General features: G+C 44.2%; 1 long non-coding RNA gene across 2 annotated transcripts in view; it reads right to left on the reverse strand.

Annotated features, from left to right (window-relative positions):
- Window positions 1-20506, reverse strand: part of LOC105682180 — a 127822-nt gene that overhangs the window by 33713 nt on the left and 73603 nt on the right. The window contains exon 1 of one of the 2 annotated variants that reach the window (XR_004460898.1): window positions 20287-20420. The exons of the other annotated variant lie outside the window; for it this stretch is intronic. This is a non-coding gene — a long non-coding RNA (uncharacterized LOC105682180). Of the gene's footprint in view, window positions 1-20286; window positions 20421-20506 lie in introns of those variants that run through there. 2 annotated transcript variants of the gene reach the window in all.

Consider the following 20506-nt stretch of genomic DNA (forward strand, 5'->3'; position numbering starts at 1 on the left):
GGGGCGGTTCTATCGGCTCCGACGCCCACGAACCGCCCCGCACCGTTTTCAATCGGTTATCGATCAGGGGGTGGGTTTCCGTGGAGATTGAATGGCGACGTTATTGGCTGCCTGTCAGAATTTCGCGGCAAATCAAACGTGATCAATCGGACAAACAGACTGGCTGGTCGTCGACTGCGCGGTGCAAAGAATTCGACTTGTAGTCCAGTGGAGGGTTGCTGATCGTTGCTATGCATAGTGATTTTTTTTTCATTCGCGGGTTGGAGTAGGACTAGTGTGACTAGGATTAATCGCTATTGTACAGTTATTGGATATTTTCCAGTTAGTTTCATTTTAGTATTTAAAGGGAGGCATGTAGGGGTGCAATAAGCGCATTGCAACAGTAGAGCAACAACGTGCGCTTATAAATATATTTCTATGAAAATAAATAGATATATATATATATATATGTAAACATGTTTCTATTTCAATGAAAATCAGCGTTATTTTTGACAAAACACCTACATTTTATCAATAATTGTATCCTTCGTTTTAATGGAATTAATTCAACAAATTCTGTAATGTTAGTATTAATCATTACATCTTCTCCGTATTCATGTCGATGCTTGTGTTCCACCCACTAATCGTTACTACAATTTGGATATTTCATCAACTTTTGCATACCTATTGCACGCGTTTTATACATCTTCGCGGCTTTCAATTTTTATAGACATCCGCAGTCTATCGATCAATCACGTTTATATCTCCCACATGATCGACCATTTTATTTCACGGAGGACTGTCCTGAATTTGATTCTATAAAGGTAACAAGATCCATTTCGAAAGTTTTGACGAAACGAGGGACGTTGTTATTGCGCGGAATTGCTATGCACCTAATTCGGTGACCGGCACGTCGCCGGTAAATCGGCCGGAAAATAAATTACCGATTGCCTTGGCAATAATCCCGGCTGATTTTCAGGAAAACACGACGGGTTAATGCGAAAATCGTCGCTTTTTTGTTGCTCGGGCCTGAGTTTAACGTCGCGTGACAATGATGCGACGAAAGTGATAACCATAACTCTGTCAAACGCTCGCCGCCGACGGTCCTATCTGGAAAAACGATAATTGCAGAATCAAATTTGCCCCGGGGGACCTCTGTCAGAAATAGACACTGGCTGGTAACACAGGCTGGAGGAGGAGCGCGGTGACAAAAGGAGGTGAAAAAAATTTTTCGCAGGAAGTTTGACCAGTTTCGCTTGACAAACGACTTCGTCAAACGGCGCGGTATCTCTTTTGCCGAAACGTTGCTGCGTCGCGTCGCGCTAAAATTGTCCTTTGCCGGAAAATGACGGAGATATTGCTAAATCTGATATCGAAGTTATTAACGAAATATGAATCGCGTCGCGTGCATTCATCGCTCCTCGGAAGGTACGAAGTAACGTTTTGTTACCAACTACAATTCTTACTTTCTTGATAGACATTTGTCGATCGAACGAATTAAATCTTACAAATTATAAAACGTTCGTAATCTGCAACTGTTATGCACGATCCTTATTTAATATTTATAATTCGAAATTTCATACTTGTAAGACATTACTAATGATATTAGTTCGATTTATTGCAGAATTACCTTAATGGCGGTACGTAGGATTTACCGTTTGCCAAATAGTTACGTTTTAACCGACCTGTATATACATATTGTGGCTACAAAGAGTATCTATACAAAGAAGCGTCTTACTTTATCAAGATCTATATGTAGGCTTCAGTTTCGTAGTATCACAGTTTTATAGTCGTACGAAAGTATTATCAAATGATATGAAATTTGATATACTTGAAGCACACTCGTAACACAATATCGGAATCATCAGCATTAAAAACACGTATCCTGGCGTATCGTTGGGGAGAAGAGGGCAAAAGGGAAATGGCCGATCGACGAGAGCGTCGAGGCTTCACTGAGAGCCCGGCTACGGAACCAAAATGGAGACACTGCTAGGCTTTGTCGTGCCAAAATTCTCTGCAACACAGCGGTGAAGAGGCAGAGACAAAGGCGCGAAGGCATTACCACGAAACTTCGACAGAGGCCGCGGATTATATGTATCTGGCACAAAGAGAAAAACGCCATATCCATTATAGCCGAAACGCCGATGCAACGAGAGGATGCATTAAGTCCGGCACCGCAGCCACCCCCGCGTTGCGTGCATCAGCTTCGGTTATAAATAGATCCCGTTGGGGTTGAACCGTTCTGCCAGAGGATGATCGACTGCTGTTCGTGCTTTGAATATTTTTCCCAAGGCCGATTTTCGCGGAAACAATGAAACTTGCGTCGTTAGAGTCGTGGAATCCGTTCTGCGAAGTGGCTAAACTTGGAAATTGATTCGTTTATTTTATCGTGAATTCTGCGTTACCGATATCGACATTCTTCATCGATCAATCACTTTAAGCTTCCTCTCAAGCTTCTAGAAGACAAGAGCTGTTATAAATTACTTAATATTCCCAAATAATTTGACAATTATTGAACATTTCTAAATAATTTGATAATTGTATCGATAATTGTATCGGCTCTATGGAAAAGTAGTATTCGAAGCTCGTTTTGTTCGAACAACGACTTGCTCGTCTTTTGCAACTGCGTGTCTCTCAACAATAACACATTCGTTGCCAGGGAAACTAGGCGCTAAGCTCTTCCACTCGAGAACTAGTGAGGTGCGACGAGAAGCTGCGACGATACTGGTTGAGCTTTTTATTAGCTCCGACTCGGTGGGATGTTCAGTGGGAGTTCGGATATGAAACCGAGTGCATTGGTTTCTGAGAAGGCGAGTAAATGTTTAACGATCGTGTTGATTAGACCGCATTGCCTGGGGATGTTTGAGAAAAAGAAAGATGTAGTACGATTTGTCATTACTATGGTGAACAGAGTAATGAATATGAGCACAACTTTTTATAACAACGAAGCGGAAAAAAATTTTTTGGTATCACATCGGTCAACCAATGGTTAATATTTCGTAATTTTATGAAATTTTATTATAATAACTTTTCGATAAGAAACTGCATTCCCTATCTTTAACCGTACATTGATAATTGACAACTGAGAAAATTTCTTATTTTTCCACTTCCAATTTTCAACTGCCAATAATTATTTAGTATAGAAAAATTGTACCAATATTTTTGATTGATTATTGCAACACGTCCCTATACTATAACTGCTCCATAAGCAAAGATAAAAATATCGTGTCAATGTCAAAACATCGTTAATCAACTTGTTATTACGTTAATTACCAGCTATCCCGAAACGAAGGTTAAAGAAGGAAAAGTACTGTAAATATCGTTGAAATCGAAAGATATGAATTAGGCATCATAAAAATTTACCAAAAGCAAAGTCCACTTTCTCGGATAAAAATTGGGACACTTTCGTGGATCTCTTTTGTCGTGAGGTTGTTCGTTGGCTCTGTTTGTACAGTTCTCCTGCGACAATGCGAACGTAACACCGGACTACTTCCATCTTCTGTCGGATATGTTTGCCGCGCTCTCTGAAGCCGGCTGCTAAAACAACAAACCGAAGAAGAGTAGCCAGCGCAGGACTTAGCTGACTTAAAGCGCGACGCAGATGTTACTCCCATCAATTTGGAACGAGCAAACATTAAAATCCCTCGCGTAACTGATGCACTACGCTCGTTTTCGAACTTAATTCCGCGCGCATGGAACAATACTTACCATGCGAAACGACTGTCGAGGACGTTCGGCCGTTTAAAATGGACGAGAGACCTTCGGCCGATGAAGTGGCCGATTCACGTTGTCGAACAATTCGTGATACGTACAGTTAAAGAATCTCCTGAGCTTGGAAAATTCGTCTGGTACGTTATAGTCGTGCGATATGAGCATGCAGTCAAGATGTAAGAGGAATCTCTAATTGATTGAAATATCTAAATTAGAAAATGTTGTAGAAACTTCTATGATCTTTCTAACAAAATGAATAACGTAAAAAATGGTCGACTTCAAGAATTCACCTTTCTTTTTTTATCGTTTGTTGCACTTAAAAATTGATGGGTTTCCTAATTGAGAATAAATATTTCTTTGAGAGTATTTATTCGTTCTGTAGTTTAACAAACGCACTATATATAACTAATTTATTTCAAAACGGAGCTAAATAAAGCTTTAGACATTAATAAGGTACGGAAGGTACGGCAACAAGCTGAAACACAGAATTACAGGAGAAAGTAAAATACAAGAAAATTTTAATGAATGGAGAAAGTTGCAAACTAACATGAAATAATACAGATCTAAACATGGAACAGCCACAAGACAGCATTAGAAAGGCAATGTATCTCTCAACCTACCCTCTCTAATTTAAAATTATTTAAAATCTCTCAATCGCAATTTCAAACAAAAGAGCCACGTATACAACCCGTGAAAGCTATCGTAAAGATCTTCAAATGTCGGAATCATCTATGTTGACAGTTTGTTCCGGGTCACAACGAACCAAGTCAAAAGTCATAGAGCAGTTCTACCCGTGTCGGAGTATTTCAATTCGTGAATCGTGCTCGGTCGCGAGTCGCGGTCTGCGTCGTCTATAGAGGTCGTGCATTCCAGGAATAGGCTGTCACGAGCGGTGCCAATGCAGCCACTAACCTATAACTTATTTCACGTATCGTTTGACGTGATGCATTCGATCCAATAATATCCGCCTAGGATCGAGAACGACGTCGGCGGGGCGCACCGGAGCAAATTCATAACGCTACATCGCATCGTGCCGGCACCGTCGTTGGATGTTCCGCGAACCACGGCCCGCGACGTGGATATTAATTGATCCCTAACCGTTGCCTCCATCTGAGGAACAACTTCCTCGATCGTCGCCAAGGGAACGAACGATGTTTGTCGTTCCGCGAAAATTCTGCTCCCGCTAAACGGACGATCGGCTCTCGCGGTCTCGACCTCTCGTTGCCGCGCGTGACTCACGAAAATTGTTCGTGACGCCACTTGTTCCAGGAAGGAACTTTAATACGGTCGATAGTCGCCATTCGATGTGATTTTGTTTCTAAGGCGAAGCTTGCAACGTCGATGGAGATAAGATTTTGAAGAGGAATCGATCGGAGAGTACAGGGCCAAGGTCGAAGTTCAGGGATGCTTCGTTTGCATGATGATTAATTTCTCAATTCATGTATACAGTGATAAATAAAAATATTGGCACGGATGAACTTTTCGTATATGTACAATTCTATGAACATTTGCAGAGGAGACGATTCCTCTGACAAATTAACTTCTGACTCGCTTCTCTTCCTCCAGATTGCAGCCGTCAAGGGTTAAAAACACCGTCATATAGAACCTTTGGAGACTTCTGAATAATCATCGTTAGAAGAATAGGGAAATTTCTGTCTCAATGTTCACCCACAAACAACTATCCGAAAGTACAAAGGAAAAAATGAAAAGAGACACGCTTTATGGTTCCATTTCAGTTGATTCGAGTGGAATCCTACAGAGGAAGCCCTGCCCAAAAATGCGCTCTGTAAGCTGGAAAATTTATATCAAATCACAGGTTGTCAAGAATAAATGGTCGAGGCAATAACGTGTCCAATAAACAGTCACTCGAAAGACCGCTTATTTACGCGAGTAAATAAACAATTTATTTCTCTCGTTTCATCCGGTTGTTGCTCGTAACCGCCGCCAACTGAACGAAATCGTCAAACGAATTTAGCTGGCGAAATAATTGAACCGATTACGACCGCCAAGGGCAGGGAAAATTCAATTTCACGTTGCATGAAATTCAGACGAGTCTTGGTCGCGTCGCGATGCCGATGAGCAGCGTCGTCGGCCCTTAGGTTCGCGATTGGATCGTCGATCGACAGATTGCGATTCGTACAACACGGTTCTAACCACTCGTTTACCAATTCGAGGCGTTGCTACCTATTTTCGACGCCAACGCCGGGTCACGGCCTATTCCTCGTTCACGGTGGGCGTCGTCGCATCGACTTGGTGATAAATTGGACCTGATCACACACCTACCTTCGCACCTTCCGGGTACTGGTCGCCAACCATCTCACCTCTTTGGAAGAGTAGCCTCGATCTAAAGATACCGCGGGCCATCGAAAACGCCGGATCATCGGTTGCCAATGATCCCTGTTCTTGCAATGATATTCTTGCTCCTATACTGTTCTTCGTATAGTAGTCGATGGGATAGCGTGCGAGCTTCTTTGTCTTCGACGAGTTACTTGGTTTAACGGTAACGTGACCAGAGTGACGCTGTATGTAAAATGATGGGAAAGTGCTTAAAAATGAATTAAAAGTATTTAATTAGTGTAACATGAAACGTGATTTATCCGAAGTTTAAATTTGATGGGCCGATACTATATCTGTGAAATGTGATCCTATCGTCAAGTATCAACCACGGTAAAGAAGAAAACATTTCCTATAAATTACGTACATATATAATTAGAATATTCTTGTGATTTTCTTACGTGAGTTTCAATTTGAAAAAAACTGCCGCGAAAATATTGATATAACGATCACAAGCTTCTTATCTTTTATCCAGATCTCGACATAGCTAATAATGAACTGTAAGGATAAAAGAACTAGAGATATGGAAAACAAGGAAGAACTACGAAGAACAAGTAAAACAACTACTGCAGCTTGAAATTGAAAGAAAAGAACGAAAGGAAAAAATAGAGAGCTATCGCGAAGAACGAAAAGTTCAAGCTCGCTTTCAGTACTTGTTGTTAGTTAATCAGCACAAAAATCTTTAAAAACTCACGTATATTGCATCTGTAGTTGACAAATCGACGCAATCTCGCGTGTTGTATCTCGATTTGCTTATTGGTTTTCCGTTACACGTAGCAGCATGGAGGAGCCGCGAACGGAAGCGCATCCACGAGAATTTCCCATGATTTCCAGCAGAAATAGCTCACCACAGTAATGGGTATCTCGCATTTTATCACGTTTCGAGCGTGAAAGAGTCGTCTTCGATTTCCACTCTATTTCCTGCGTTTTCCACGAGGAATCTCGAGCCGGTTTTATATCCCCTCGACGGCCGACCGAAAATAAACGTCCGACCATTTATATCGGGAGCATACATTATTCGATTCTTTACGAGACCCGCGTCTACTCGAATGACTAATTGGAACAACAACAATGGATATATTTTACAGCGAAAGCAGCGGAGGTGGCCACGGCTCGAGCGGTTTGAAATACATTTATTGCCGCAGCCCGAGACACAATCGAATCCTGTCGGACAAGAAGAGGACCCCACCGCTCTTCCTTATCTTTCGTCGTAAATTAATCTGCCGCGTTTCACCCTCCGTGCCGGGCTTTCGTCCTGACCCTGCCCTCTCCCTCTGTTTTGCTCGCTAATATCCCTAAAACATCCCCGACTACGGGGGTCTTCTTAGAACCAGACTCTTAAAAATTGTTTTCTTTCTCCTCGGATAACCTTTTGTACAACAACCTCTCTGCTTATTTTTCTTCGCGTCCACGGATACCGATATTCATTGTCGCTCTCCCTATAACTAACTGTTGATGGAAATATCGTAATCCGTACATCGAATTATATACAGTGTAAGTATGTTGCTCTATTCATTTAGATATTCTCATGTACTTCTTGTTATTCTTGGTTTTGCTGTATCATTAGTATGTTTCCGTTGCCAGTCAAGCGAATACGACGGTGTTAATGAGTTTGATGACAATTTTTTCTAATAATCTCGTAAAACACTCCTAGATGGAAAAAGCTTATTTCAGTATGTTACGCGTAACTGTTGCCATTGGTATATTAAATTCCCCTGTACGCTGTACGAGAAAATGTTTGAAACGAAAGATTAGTTGTATTTCGGAACGTGTACATTTTGAGAGCCAGAGTTACTTTCGAGAAAACAGGCAAGGATTACTCTAAATGTTATGATATGTATTTCGCATTAAATAGCTTATATATTTTTTATATCACAGGTATTTATTTTATGCACTTCTGCTAAATATCTCTGATGAATGAATACAAATCCTGATAAATAGTATACAAATCTCAGCATAAAAGAATCTACTGCACAAGTATTTTCACGCAGCCGCGCTTAGTAAAATGTTCGTTGCACGACAGAAATCATCTTTAAAATCACCTAAGGAGGTGTGTAAATTGCAAGCAAACGAACAGCGGAATAAGCTATTTCCGTCTATAACCTTTCGGATCACGGAGAAGCATAAAATTGTGCAATTAATAAATCCATTCGTGCGTTCACATCAAACGAGATGTTCGTCCGGTCGCACGTGCAAGCGTAAAGGATTTCTTTGACGATTTCCATTCCGCGAATGGCGGTCTGCGTACGGGAACATAACGAACCGTGTCCTGGCAGTTGCGGCGCAGGAACAAATGCGGCGTGTTAGCATAAATCTCGAAATCCGTTTGAAAGCGGGAGCCTATTATCGCTCCCGGACGACCGAGATCGTCTTTCTGTGACGGACGCTGGCTAATTAAACAAATGCTTGGCCAGGTCGGACCTGGATCCCCGGTTTAACCTTTAAGCTCCACTCTATTGTCCGATATATTACATTTTTTAATTTACGAAAAACACTTTACACGTTTGAAACGATTCTTCGGGCCGATTGAAATTATACGAGCTGTTTAGAAGCCGCACTGATCGACTCAATAAATTAAAAGGTAGAAAAATGTCAGGATGTTAGAGATATTACTTTTGAAAATTCTACTTATTTACACGATATTCTTCTGATCGATACGTGACAGGAAATTGAAAACCAAATTCGTTTGAACTGTATATCTATTATGATTTTGCTAAGCAAGAACCAAGCAACATTGACGTAAGAACGTGTCGAAGAATATCACCGAGGTTTCGAGAAGGAAATGTTAATCAAAGATCGTCGACAAAATTCTAAATCACAGAGATCTGACGCAATTTCGAGATGGAAAAGTTAGTATCCAAACGATGGGAAGAAGCGATAGGAAATGAATCCTGTAATTTCATATCAAACTTCCCATAAAACGAAACAATAAAATTATGAACCCTGATAACTCAGGCCAGCGTTTCTCGCCAATGATGCCTGGAAAAATACGTTAACGATCAAGTTGTACGCCGTGTAAGACAGATGCAAGTTGCGAATCAGAACCCCGCGGAAGCTCGTCGTATTTATTCTGCATCGTCGTAGTCGAAAGTATCTTCCATTTAAGAAGCGTAGACAATCGGGATTGCGAATTCGCTGTCGACAAAGGCGGAATCGCAATCAATAGGTCTTCTCAATGGAGGCCGTCTATCTCTAATGCCGTACATAATTTAGGCATTAAAATACGAGCAGCCGGTAGCGGAGGTGCTATTAGCGTGGGGTGTGCGAAAGCGGATGACGCCACCCGATGCAATTATACTTTATGCCCTCTGCCACCCCCTGCCGACGTCTCCTCTCTATTTCAAACCTGCCTTCATCCACGAAAGAGCCACTGCTCGTCTCTTCTTTCCTCTTCGACTGTGTCTATCTTATCCTTTCCCTCTGCATCATCCCTTAGTCATCCTCTTCTTTCCACCCTGGTCCTTGGTCCACCCAGTTCTCGCTCCACGACGAGTATAGATTTATAACTACTTAAACTTTCGCGATTTATTTCCCGCTTATCGTTCGTCTGGATATGTTTACCCAAGTTTACTTATCACTTAGTGAATGCAAATGAGAGATCCGGGGGGATGGCACCGGGTCTGGCTTGAATTAAGCCGGAGTCGATCTCGGTTAAATGTGTAGATCCAGCTGGCAACGTTATCGTCGATCGTTCTGTTATTAATTTCTCGATTCTGGCCATTTATGGAAATTTGCATTTTTAGAGATATAATTAAGAAAACGGTACTTTGGTAGAAAATTGTTGTACTTGCGATTAGTAGATATCGCGAAGGGTGCTATTCTTTGCACATTTCGATATTAACGTATTATGTGCATTATTTATATTTTTGCATCTTGAAAATTCCCATAAATATAGAGATCCGTGGTCTATTAGTTTCTTTGAGCAACCGTCATTGCTTTCTACTTTTAAACCTATTACGCTTACTATTAGACGTTGATGAATATGAAGGTGGAACTTGAAAATTGGAGAATTACTTTTCTATATTAAATATATACATGCAGTAAGTATCTATAGTGTTACAACTCCGATTTTGGTAACGGAGAAAGTAACGAAGTAGCGAAAGTTGGTGATTCTATCGATGCGAAGAAATTTTGAAGAAGAAACAATGGTGTCTAGTCCAAATTCAACAAACATACACGTTCGGAATAATTTGAACTAATTTTGGTGTGGCGTGCAATATTTTAAAGGACAGTGATCGAGTGTACAGAATATATCATGACAAAGCGACGGGTGTGAAAGAATGAGCCAGTCGAACGCGTTAACTGTTTCAACGCAGTGAAGTCATTTATTAGCCGTGTAGACTAAGTTGCTATTTTCGCGAAGCTGCTATGCCGCGTGTGTTGGTTTCGACTTTTGCAAGCCACGGTTGCAAGACGGATTTGATCGTGCCAAGCTGATGGCGATTTCACAGTGTATTTAGAGACGCGCCACGCTAAGGGCTCGATTAATTGTATTTAACTATCAAGTTTATATCGTGCTTATTTTCATCGTCCTATTTGCAACGCTATAGTATTTCACGTGAAACTCGCGACGATATCTTTAACATTGAAAATACTGGAATTGTCGAAATGACCAATTTATAGCTTTTCATAGATTTATAACGATCGTATCAGGGTGAATTTTTCGCGATTTCAATAATTCTTTGCAAAGATTTATCTTTCCAACCGAACTCACCTCTCGTTTCAATTTTTTTAGTTTCAGTGATAAATGAGAAATCGAAGTGACAAACAATGTGAGTATCGGAAATTCAGGTTTCCAATGGAAACAGAAAAAGCATTCTGGTTAAAGTTGAAAAAACAAAAGAACGTTATTTTTTTCAATTATTGATTACCCGCTCTCTACCAACTTTCAACCCTACAGCAAGCAACCAAATAGTTTCTGTACTAGAATGGTGCCAAAAAGCACGGTACAGAAATTAGATCGGCTCATAATTTTTAAGGAAATCGAAGCTCTTCATTGGGCGAACCTTCTATAAATAGTAGGAGGTCAGACGGTGCTACTTCTAGACTAATTACGGATGTCATTGAACTGGCTGAGAATTAGCTTTAGCGCTATTAACAAAGATTCTGATAAAATCTTCCTATATTTGACTCGGGTCTATCTCACAGGTCTTTCGATCTTTCTTTCAGTAACCAGCGTACACAATCGGCCGTCGAATATTCTCAAAGTTTTGGTAGAAAATAAAATTCTTCCTTCTAATCAACTTATTCTCCTATTTCTTGAAACTGGTATGCCTGTCCTGGAAATGAAATTCAATTTCAACTAATAAAATATCCTTTCAGGCTTGATTTCAATGTAATTAATCGATTTTCCTTCGCGCAACCCAAACTTAATGAATATTTTATATGGATTAAACGTCTGTCAGGAAAAGGATACAGAAAGAAGAAAAGAGCATCGAGAACATTGATCGTTCATATACATCTACATCGTGGAAATTTTCGATCGACATCAGCGTCCAATTATTTACCGGCAAATTCCGACCAGCGACACGAGTTAAATGGCGCAAATTCAGACAGAGGCTAGGGACGGAGAGGAGGAGGGGGAGGGAGAGGAGATGAAGCGGGAGGGTAAAATCTACTTTCGGTTCGCGATGTGTATTCGAATGCACGGGCTCACCTTTCGCGGACTGAAGGGATGCCGGCGGGGATAGGAAAAGGCGGACGAGTAATAGCTACGGAATATTGCAATAATATGCAAAGTATATGAGGGATATATTAATTTCGCGAAAACGGTGGAAATGTAGAGAGTTGCTGCCTCGGCAGAGCCCGGTTTCTGCGGGCTTCCGTGCCCAAAAGAGGCGGCACATCGGAGTCTGGGGGTGGAAGGTGGTCGAGACGAGAAACCGGGGGCTTCACAGACAAATAAATACACGATATTTCACCGGATGGGAAATGAGAGTTTGCTTCGTGGCTTGCTTACCGGCTAGACTCCGCGAAACTGAATTTTAATTCTGAGAAGCGTGTATCTACATACCTCGATTACCTACTCCGCCATATAATGTACGACAGATACGCTTTATTACATGCGGCGGATTCGTTGCCCTGTAATTCGTCCGACCGATGGAATGTCGTATTAAGTCGAATATCAGCGACAACCTTTTCCGGTAATGTTCCAACACGGAAATACTTTTAACTCTCCTCTCGCTATTTTCCGAGAGATTGCGCAATTTTGAGGACATTGGTCTGTGTTCACAAAATGGGATTATTTTTCATATTTGAAAAGAAAAAATACATGTGAATTTTAGTATAGGCTGTCGGTTCGAAAATTAGGTTTTGGAGAATCGAAGAATTGATCGGAATATCGACATCCTCAAACGTCGATTGTTGTTTTATCCTTCGGAGAAGGAGCTACCCTTACTGTACATAGAGGAATTATCCTTACGCTTGCACCACGTACAATTTTTTCTCAAGTATATCACAACTAAAGTATTGCAGTATGAACTTTCTATCGAGGAAATAAATAAAACTCAAGTGTAAGATAACTTTCGCGAACTTTCTCCTCGAACAGCACCGCGACCAGACTCAAAATTCTTGGAATAAAAAAAGAGAGATGGAAAATGATATCGCAAACAAAACTTGCAAGTTTTCCAAACGTGAAGGGAGAAAGTAGAAGAAAGAAAAAAAAAATAGAGGGAAACGGTAAACTCGGAAGGGCTCGTTTAGTAACCACTGTTCGAAAGGCCAAAGGCATCGAGGTTTGGTGACGCGGAGAGGTACGGGACCGAGAGCCGGTCATAAGTTCAAGCCAAGAATTCGCACGGGAATGAGGAATTGAAGTAAGTTGCGGCTTTGCCGACTCTAGCACTCGTCGTCGTCGTCGTCGTCCTCGTCGTCGTCGTCGTTGGGCCGGCGATGGTGTGGTAGTACCGGTCGGTTCTGCCGGATAAAAAGTTGAGAAAAGCAAGAGTTGAGATCAATACCTCCGACCGACCGCCCCATCACGACCCCCTGGCTTCTCCGTAGAAGTCGCCAGACTTGTGAGACCTCTCAGAGACTTCGAGCACTCTTTCTCTCTTTCCCCTCTCAGTCAGCGTTTTCTTTCTTCAGGTAACACGGAGAAATGTGGAAATTCTCCTCACCCGGCCGCGAAACCTTGTCCCGAATCCTTGCAAGTAGTTCCTCTAACGCCACTTGCACTGAATTTATTCGATGTCGAGCTCGTTGTCATCGTTGCTCGCGATTATTATTGACAACACCTTGCTGACAAAACTGTTCGTTAGCGTGGCCCTTCGTTTATGCCTTCTTCTTCGTGATGTATCGATAATAATACACGTTCGATGCCTTAATTTAGTAAAAATTAAAAGTCAGAGATTATATGTAAAGATAAGATCGATTGACTGAATTTGGAATATTACATCAGTTGGACCAAGCTCCATCGTTCTCGTGCTTTGGAACACGTCAATTGTTTTAATCGAAACTTCGATATAATACTTGTAAACGTATTTGATATATTTCCATTTTCTTAGTTATTAGAATATTTCCCTGCAGCTTGGTCCAGCAAGTTTACATAGAATTTATTTTATTTAAATACACGATGGAAGCAAAAATAACAAAACTATAGCATTCGTCGGAAATAATCCAACGAACGTCCCGATCTTCCTTTCCAATTCCATTTCTCTGAACATCGTCCGAAAAACGAAACAGATCGCTCTTCTAGTCACATCCGAAGACGTTTTACATCCCGTTATAATTCACGGTTAATCCAATCTGCCTGTTAGAAGATCGCTACGTTGATCCGTGAGAATCCTTCTAGTGGCGCGAAGATACAACAACCGGTGACAGTTGCCGAAAAAGAAAACGTGGGTGGTTGAAGAAGGGGATGGACGTGCAGACGTTGGAAGCTTCTTGGTCGCAGCAGGACGAGGGTTGTAACTCGCGTATATCCATAGCACATAATCTCGGATACCGCGAACGAGAGAGCCAGCTGAAAACGCGCGAAAGGAGAAGAGAGAAAACGAGGTCGTTCTCCTCCCCGTGACCACCCTCGGTCACCAACATTCCCCATTCCGGTCGGCTTCGGGCCGAGTTGTAGCTGCTAACTTAGTTTGTGAACTGCAAAATCCTCCGCCACCCACGAGGGCATACAAATAATAATTCTTTGTTTCGCGCGAGCACGGAGACGTGTAAATACCGGCGTAGCTCTCTCCAGCTCGCAGGGAGCCCTGCCAGACGCGGCAGAAGCGAGAAAGAGCTGGCTCGGGGTTCCAGGGAGGAGACTATTCCCGCGGTAACGCCTAAATCGCTCCAACAACTCATCCGCTGAAAGTTGCGACGAGCTTCGAAGATGTACGGCGGCAGGGCTTCACGGCTCTTCTTCCTCGCGAAACACTGCTTCATGGCCTCTTATTCGCCGCTCTGTCTTCTGTCTCTGTCCCTTTGTCCCCCGTTTCCTTGCCCCTTCCGTCCTTGATGACCATCAGACCGGCCCACGGCTTAGGTGTTCAAGCGGTGTCTTTGAAGATGGGACCAGCTACCGTAATGCTGACATCGACCGTTCGTCTTGATTGAGACGAACGGGGTGCAGCAGTTGCCAGGGTGAAATTGGCCCCATTTTCAGGTGCGATTGGTCCCGCTCTTGATTGTGTTATGCTTGAAATTGCCTTCATAATTGGATTCATAAATTTTGGATTGTTGTCCGGTTCCGAGGAACTGATTCTATTGGTATTTTCATCGTAATGATTGTGATTTTATTCAGGATATTTTTACGTTCGTTTTAACGAGTTCCAGACTTTTTTTTATCTTCTTTCACGTTCTTAACTTTTTCGCCACGTGTTTAGCTATATATCGCAGATTGGTAGTCGTCCGGTTCGACCACGAGTTGTGGATTAAAGAAAATTATTTAAATTCCAAACCTCGAACTTCAAAAACCAAAACGATAGTTCGTTTCATTTCGATCATCGAATCTTCATCGATCGATCGCTTACGATCTGTTGCTTACAACATTCCAGCAATTCTCTCTCAAAAAAAAGGCAAGAAACAAAAAAGAAAAACCAAGAAAACGGTATTCCAGCCGGAAGGAATGGGACAAAGTGCAGAGAAAATTGACGTGGAAAGTCCGACGCAGTCGTCCCGGACGGTCTGGCAATAACACAGTAAACTCGAAGAGGCTGGGAGGAAGGAACGCGGAGGCAGAGGAACAGAGAGAGACAGAGGGAGAGAGAGAGAGAGAGGGAGAGAGAGAGAGAGAGAGAGAGTCTAGGTAAGAGAGAGAGAGAGAGAGAGAGAGAGAGAGAGAGAGAGAGAGAGAGAGAGAGAGAGAGAGAGAGAGAGAGAGAGAGAGAGAGAGAGAGAGAGAGGGAAGGAGGGAACGTCAGTGGAACGGTCGACAGAGAAGCCGGTGAGCGGCGGCAGGAGTAGTGGGAGGATGAAGGTGAAACCGGCGGTAGCGCGAGCGAGACGGCGATCGAATACGAGAGGAGAAAAGTGCTGAAGAAAGACGAAGATGGTGGAACCGGTGCTCGAGCTCCGCGAAGAAAACGCTTCGGTTTATTTCAGTTCGATTTTTCCAGTGTCGCCGTCGCCCTGACGACAATTCGCAGGCGCGGTACACTCTCTGTTCCTCTCTTCGTCACACACCGCACCACCGCTCTTCTTCCGTCGATACCTTTCTCCCTTGCTCCTATCGCATCGGACCGACGGAACGAACGAATGGGTTACGCCCAGATGCGCGCATCGAACCCTGGTCAATAGAATCGTTCTGTCTCCTGTTCGTAGTCGTAGCTTTACCCTCTCCAACGACCCCTCTCGGACAGTCGACGGTTCGGCAGCGTCGAATCGGAAAGGGGTGTAGCAGCGCAGGGTTGAGAGAGAGGAGTGCGTGTAGGTGCGTTCGGTCCACCTATAGAGGAAAGGGTGGACCCTGGCATGCCGAAGCAGGCAGGAGTTCAGCAGGGTGCTCCGGTGGCGAGCATCCACTGCCGGAGGACCACCCCCGCGCGATTGGAAATCTATTCCCACCCTCGAAGTCGAACCTCGACCTATCGGAGGGTTCGGTTCGGAGATATTGAGTCTGCGCTCTCTCTCCATTGCCGATGCTCGTCGTTCGTTTCGGTAGTTACGTTGATCCACCCCTCTTGCTGTCTCTCCTGTTCGCACCTCGTTTCTTCTTTCCTTCGTCTCCCACTCTTTAATCCTCTTCCTCATTTCGATGCTTTTCGACACTCGAGTTAGGCTAGCCCGCCTTTTTTCTTCCAGCATTTGTCTCGTTCCGCCGACGACTTTCATGGTGAACCGGCTCTGTCGATCTTTAATGAGAAACTGCTGCTCGTTAGCGACCTTTCAGCGATGCCTCTCGATCGATCGTTTTATACCGACGTAAGTTTGTCTCTTTCTGCTTCTTGCCATTCTTCTTCTTCTTTCTCTTGTTCTTTCGTGGAAAACCAGGTGAAAGAAACCAGAGGAGGAGGTAGAAAAATGGGGAATGGTTAACGATGCTCGTCGGTAGCGCATCGCATCGTTAAAACCGAACGCAATGCGAACCAGTGCGTCGGTGACATGGAACTGTCGTTAAGTGCGTTTATGTCCGTTTAGCGGTGGCCGCGTGAAATATTTTCACAGCACACGGCCGCATGCATACGCGTGCATTGTGCCTGACCCGGCAGCCCAGGGGTCAGCCATACCTCATTGCACCGGACAGTGGTCAGATATTTTCACAATAGGTTCCGCGCCGGTGCTTTCATTGCAGGAAACTTCGCGGCTTGCCTGGGTGTTAAATGGCAGGTCGGCATTGAATACGCTTCTACAATACGGCCAGTACGCGGCAACGTAACGCGTGGCTTTGCCTTCGCTCGTGATAGGAATATTCGAGAGTGGACGTCTTCTTGCCTGGAAAATTTCACCGGGACGATACGTAAAATGGGACGGAGTTTACTTGAATAATGGCCCATTGTACGCCTGGCACCCTTCGACATTTTCTCCACGATTAGACCAAACTTCCTTCCTTCAGATAAAATTCCTATTATAGCAAAAATAGCTATGTCGCGTCACTAAATTATTCTTAATCTTTCAACCAACAATTGACAATCTTTCAGACAAGATAATTTCTTTATCGAAGGATCTTTTACGCGTGATTTCCTTTTGGTCAAAAGTAAATTATATACATTTATGTTGAAATGGGATTTATGTTTATTTATTTTGAACTCTGCGATTATGAAAATTTTCTCTCCAAGAATATGATTAGCAAGTTGTGAAGTAAAAAATTGGAATCGAACGTACAAGAGAAATTGATCGATAAAGACAGTCATTTTGTTTGGAGAAAGCGAAGTTAAATCGGTTCTGACTATGACGACTTGTTGATTATAAAACGAAAGGGAGAAGCGGTCGTACCAAACTAGCGTTGTTCAGAGACATAAAAACGAGCACGAACTTCCTCAAACTATCGTTTTCTCTCACCATATTTTAAGATCTTTCCAAGACTCGACCTACTTTAACCTCGTTAACATCACACTCTGTTACGGAATTACTTTACCAAATTGTACCAATGTCCAGCGACAAACCACTAAATAGTTCCATAAAAATTCGCTATATTCCTTAAGAAGGAAAAATAAAAAGATAGAATAATCATTTTATTTGATTCGCAACTTTCTCTACTGACCTTGATCGTTAATACAGCAGTTTGTCATCGAGAGCGGAGAAGATTCTAAGAAATCGATAGCGGGATCGGTGTACCGTCGACCAGCCATTTCTTCGATAATGCGTTCATGCCCGACCGAACGAAGAGGCAGTGGCGCACGGCGCCGATAAAAAAGACGAGTTCTCTTTCTTTCTCTCTCCCGTTGGTTCGTCTATCGCACGCGATGCCGCTGGGGGCGGTGGCGGTGTGTCGAGGACCGTCGAAGGGGTGGCCAGACCGGTCGGGTGAAGGGTGGTCGAGAAAGAGAAAAGGAGAGGAATCGGTAGTGGAAAGAGAGCGCGGTTCGGAGGGAGGAGAAGAGGGCCGGGAGGGCGGAAGGAAGGAATGGAGGGAGTGCGGCGCATCGGGGGTGGGACAAGAGAGGGTATAGAAGCTATCGACGTTTTTACGTAACAAATCAGTCGTAACTGGCGCGCTCCGGTTGCGACCGTGCGCGGTAGAACGACCAATCAGAGAGCCAGCCGATATTCGATACCCGATCGCATCATAGGTTCCTGCCCGCTGCTCGAAACACCAAGGTAGTCCAATAGCCAGATGGGAAAAAGGGACGCGATAGAGGAGGAGAGAGGGCCGAAAGCCAGGGTGGGATGCACGGAAAGGGATGAACGCCGGAGGGAGAGGAGAGCACTCGCGCCAATGTCGTGGCGATGCGAGGGGGTGAAAGAGAAAGCGTTAAGCTTCGAGGGGGGAACAATTGCACCCAACCTTGTGGCAGACAATTCGTCGCTGGTCTCGCCATTTTTTCTTCCTTCCCGCCGCCTCCTCGAGACAAGCTCGTTGCTCCCATTGCACGCCTATCTATGTGCCAAAACCTTGTTTCCGTGATGGATTAGATCGTAACGATACGATACGTGGAAGCCAATGCATACTGGAAAGTATCTCTGCGCTCGAGATTTATGGTAGATAGAAGGTGGTTGGGAAATGTCGCTTCTTACGAGGTCGTCAGTCGTGAAAATGCAAACTTTTCCTTCGCGTTCTTTAACGAAAAGTTTCGCCGCTTCTCAACTAACTTTTAAACTAATCAATGCTCTCAGCCAGATAAAGAGAACGAAAGTAACCGACTATACCCTTGAGCATGTTCGCGATGCTTAAACTGGCTGGCACTTTCACTCGGCGAACAATTCCTATTTATTATCTATGGAAAATGACGAATACGTCTCCCGGGATAATTAATGGATTTTCTCGTTTATCCTGCTCGGAGCACAACGCGTACCTGCCACTCGTTTACTCGAGTAAACGTTATGTACCGCATTCGCCAGCTGCAGGGGTCAATACCTCCGAGCTACTTTCGACTCGGTGTCGTTGGAAATAACTCAAATATCGATTGCACACAGTCCAGCCGGTGGAACCTTGGGCGACCTTGCCTGGTAGCGTTACGTCGTGCCGAAATACATACTCGTCCGGAGGAAACTCGATCTTAATACGAGCGGAGCGATGGAACGAAGGACGAAGGAGAACGAAGTTGGATACGTGATCAGCGAGAAGCGGAAAAATTGCGGGTAGCGGGGATAGGAGGTACGGCTACGGGAAGAAGACAAGCCGAGTGGATGGGATAGGTGATGCGAAGAGAGTGAACAGCGGGGGTGGCCGAGTGGGTGGTGGTAGCGATAGGGGATGCCGGTGGATAGGGGTAGTTGGTGGAAGTAAAGGCGCTAGCGTAGAAGGAGCGTTTTAATCTATGGTCGCTCACAGGAGCGGGACTCTGGGGTCGGAGCTCACCCCCCGCGGCCGGATTATAATCAACCCTTTTATCCTAGGCTTTCCATGTCGCTAATTTCCATAATTACACAGACGCTAAAATCACAATATCCTCTGCCGGCAGAAAGGAGTAACCTACGTGAGCTTCCTCCTCCACCCACGGCAGCGTCACACGAGGAGAATGCCTGGTTCGGAGGGTGAAAGCGCGGTACAGAGAAAGAGAAAGGGACAGAAGGCGAAAAAGGAGACGAGAAGCTGCGACTGAAAGGAAAAGAGAAGGGTATACAGAGCAGGCTACGAGGAGGAGATGGGAGGAAGCGGCTGGCTAGAGATAAAGGTACTCTTTAGCTAGGATGGCGTTCGCTCGCATGTTTATGCACTCGTATCCGCGTGGCCGGGCATGGAAGTGCCTGGATAACCAGCCAAGTGACAACCCGGCAGGTCCCCGGCTGGCATAGACCTGCCAGCAAGAGCACGCCTCTCGACTCGAATTTTGAAAGGCAGCCAACTCGGAAAAGTGGGTTTAAAAGTCTCTCGATAAGTGCCGGCGTGATGGCCCGACGGGGACTGCCGTTGTTTCCACCTACTGCCTGTTAGAAACGTTTCTGTTCAGCGTAAAAGCGAGTTGCGCGCGCGAGTATGCGTTCAGACTGGATCGTTTCAACTTCCCTAGCCGGTCTAATCGTGTTCAACTTGAAATTCGGTTCATAAGAGGCGCCATCGAACGCACTGTCGAAAAACTGCGCGAACGACCGTACATTCCATGTACGATGACCGAGGTCGGCCGATCACCGCAGGAATCACGAACATACGGAAACTGAAACGTTTGCCAAAATGTAGACAGACAGATAGAGAGAGATAGAGAGAGAGAAAGAGAGAAAGAGGGTAGTTACCTTCCGGATGATCGAGTCCCTGTAATCCTGTTCCGGTCGAGATCCTGTCTACCTCTCGATATTCCAGCACAGGAGGACTCACCGAGTGACTAGGGTTGACTTTTCTCACTTTAACCTCGCGATGCGATGCTTGGCTTCGGGAGAGGGTGGAGGAGGAGGTTGCTGGGGCTGTATCGAGCGGCCCTCCTACATACATCTATCTCCTCCGACTCCTACCCTC

Source organism: Bombus impatiens, unplaced genomic scaffold (assembly GCF_000188095.3).
Source record: "Bombus impatiens unplaced genomic scaffold, BIMP_2.2 scf_0102, whole genome shotgun sequence".
Lineage (NCBI taxonomy): Eukaryota > Metazoa > Arthropoda > Insecta > Hymenoptera > Apidae > Bombus > Bombus impatiens.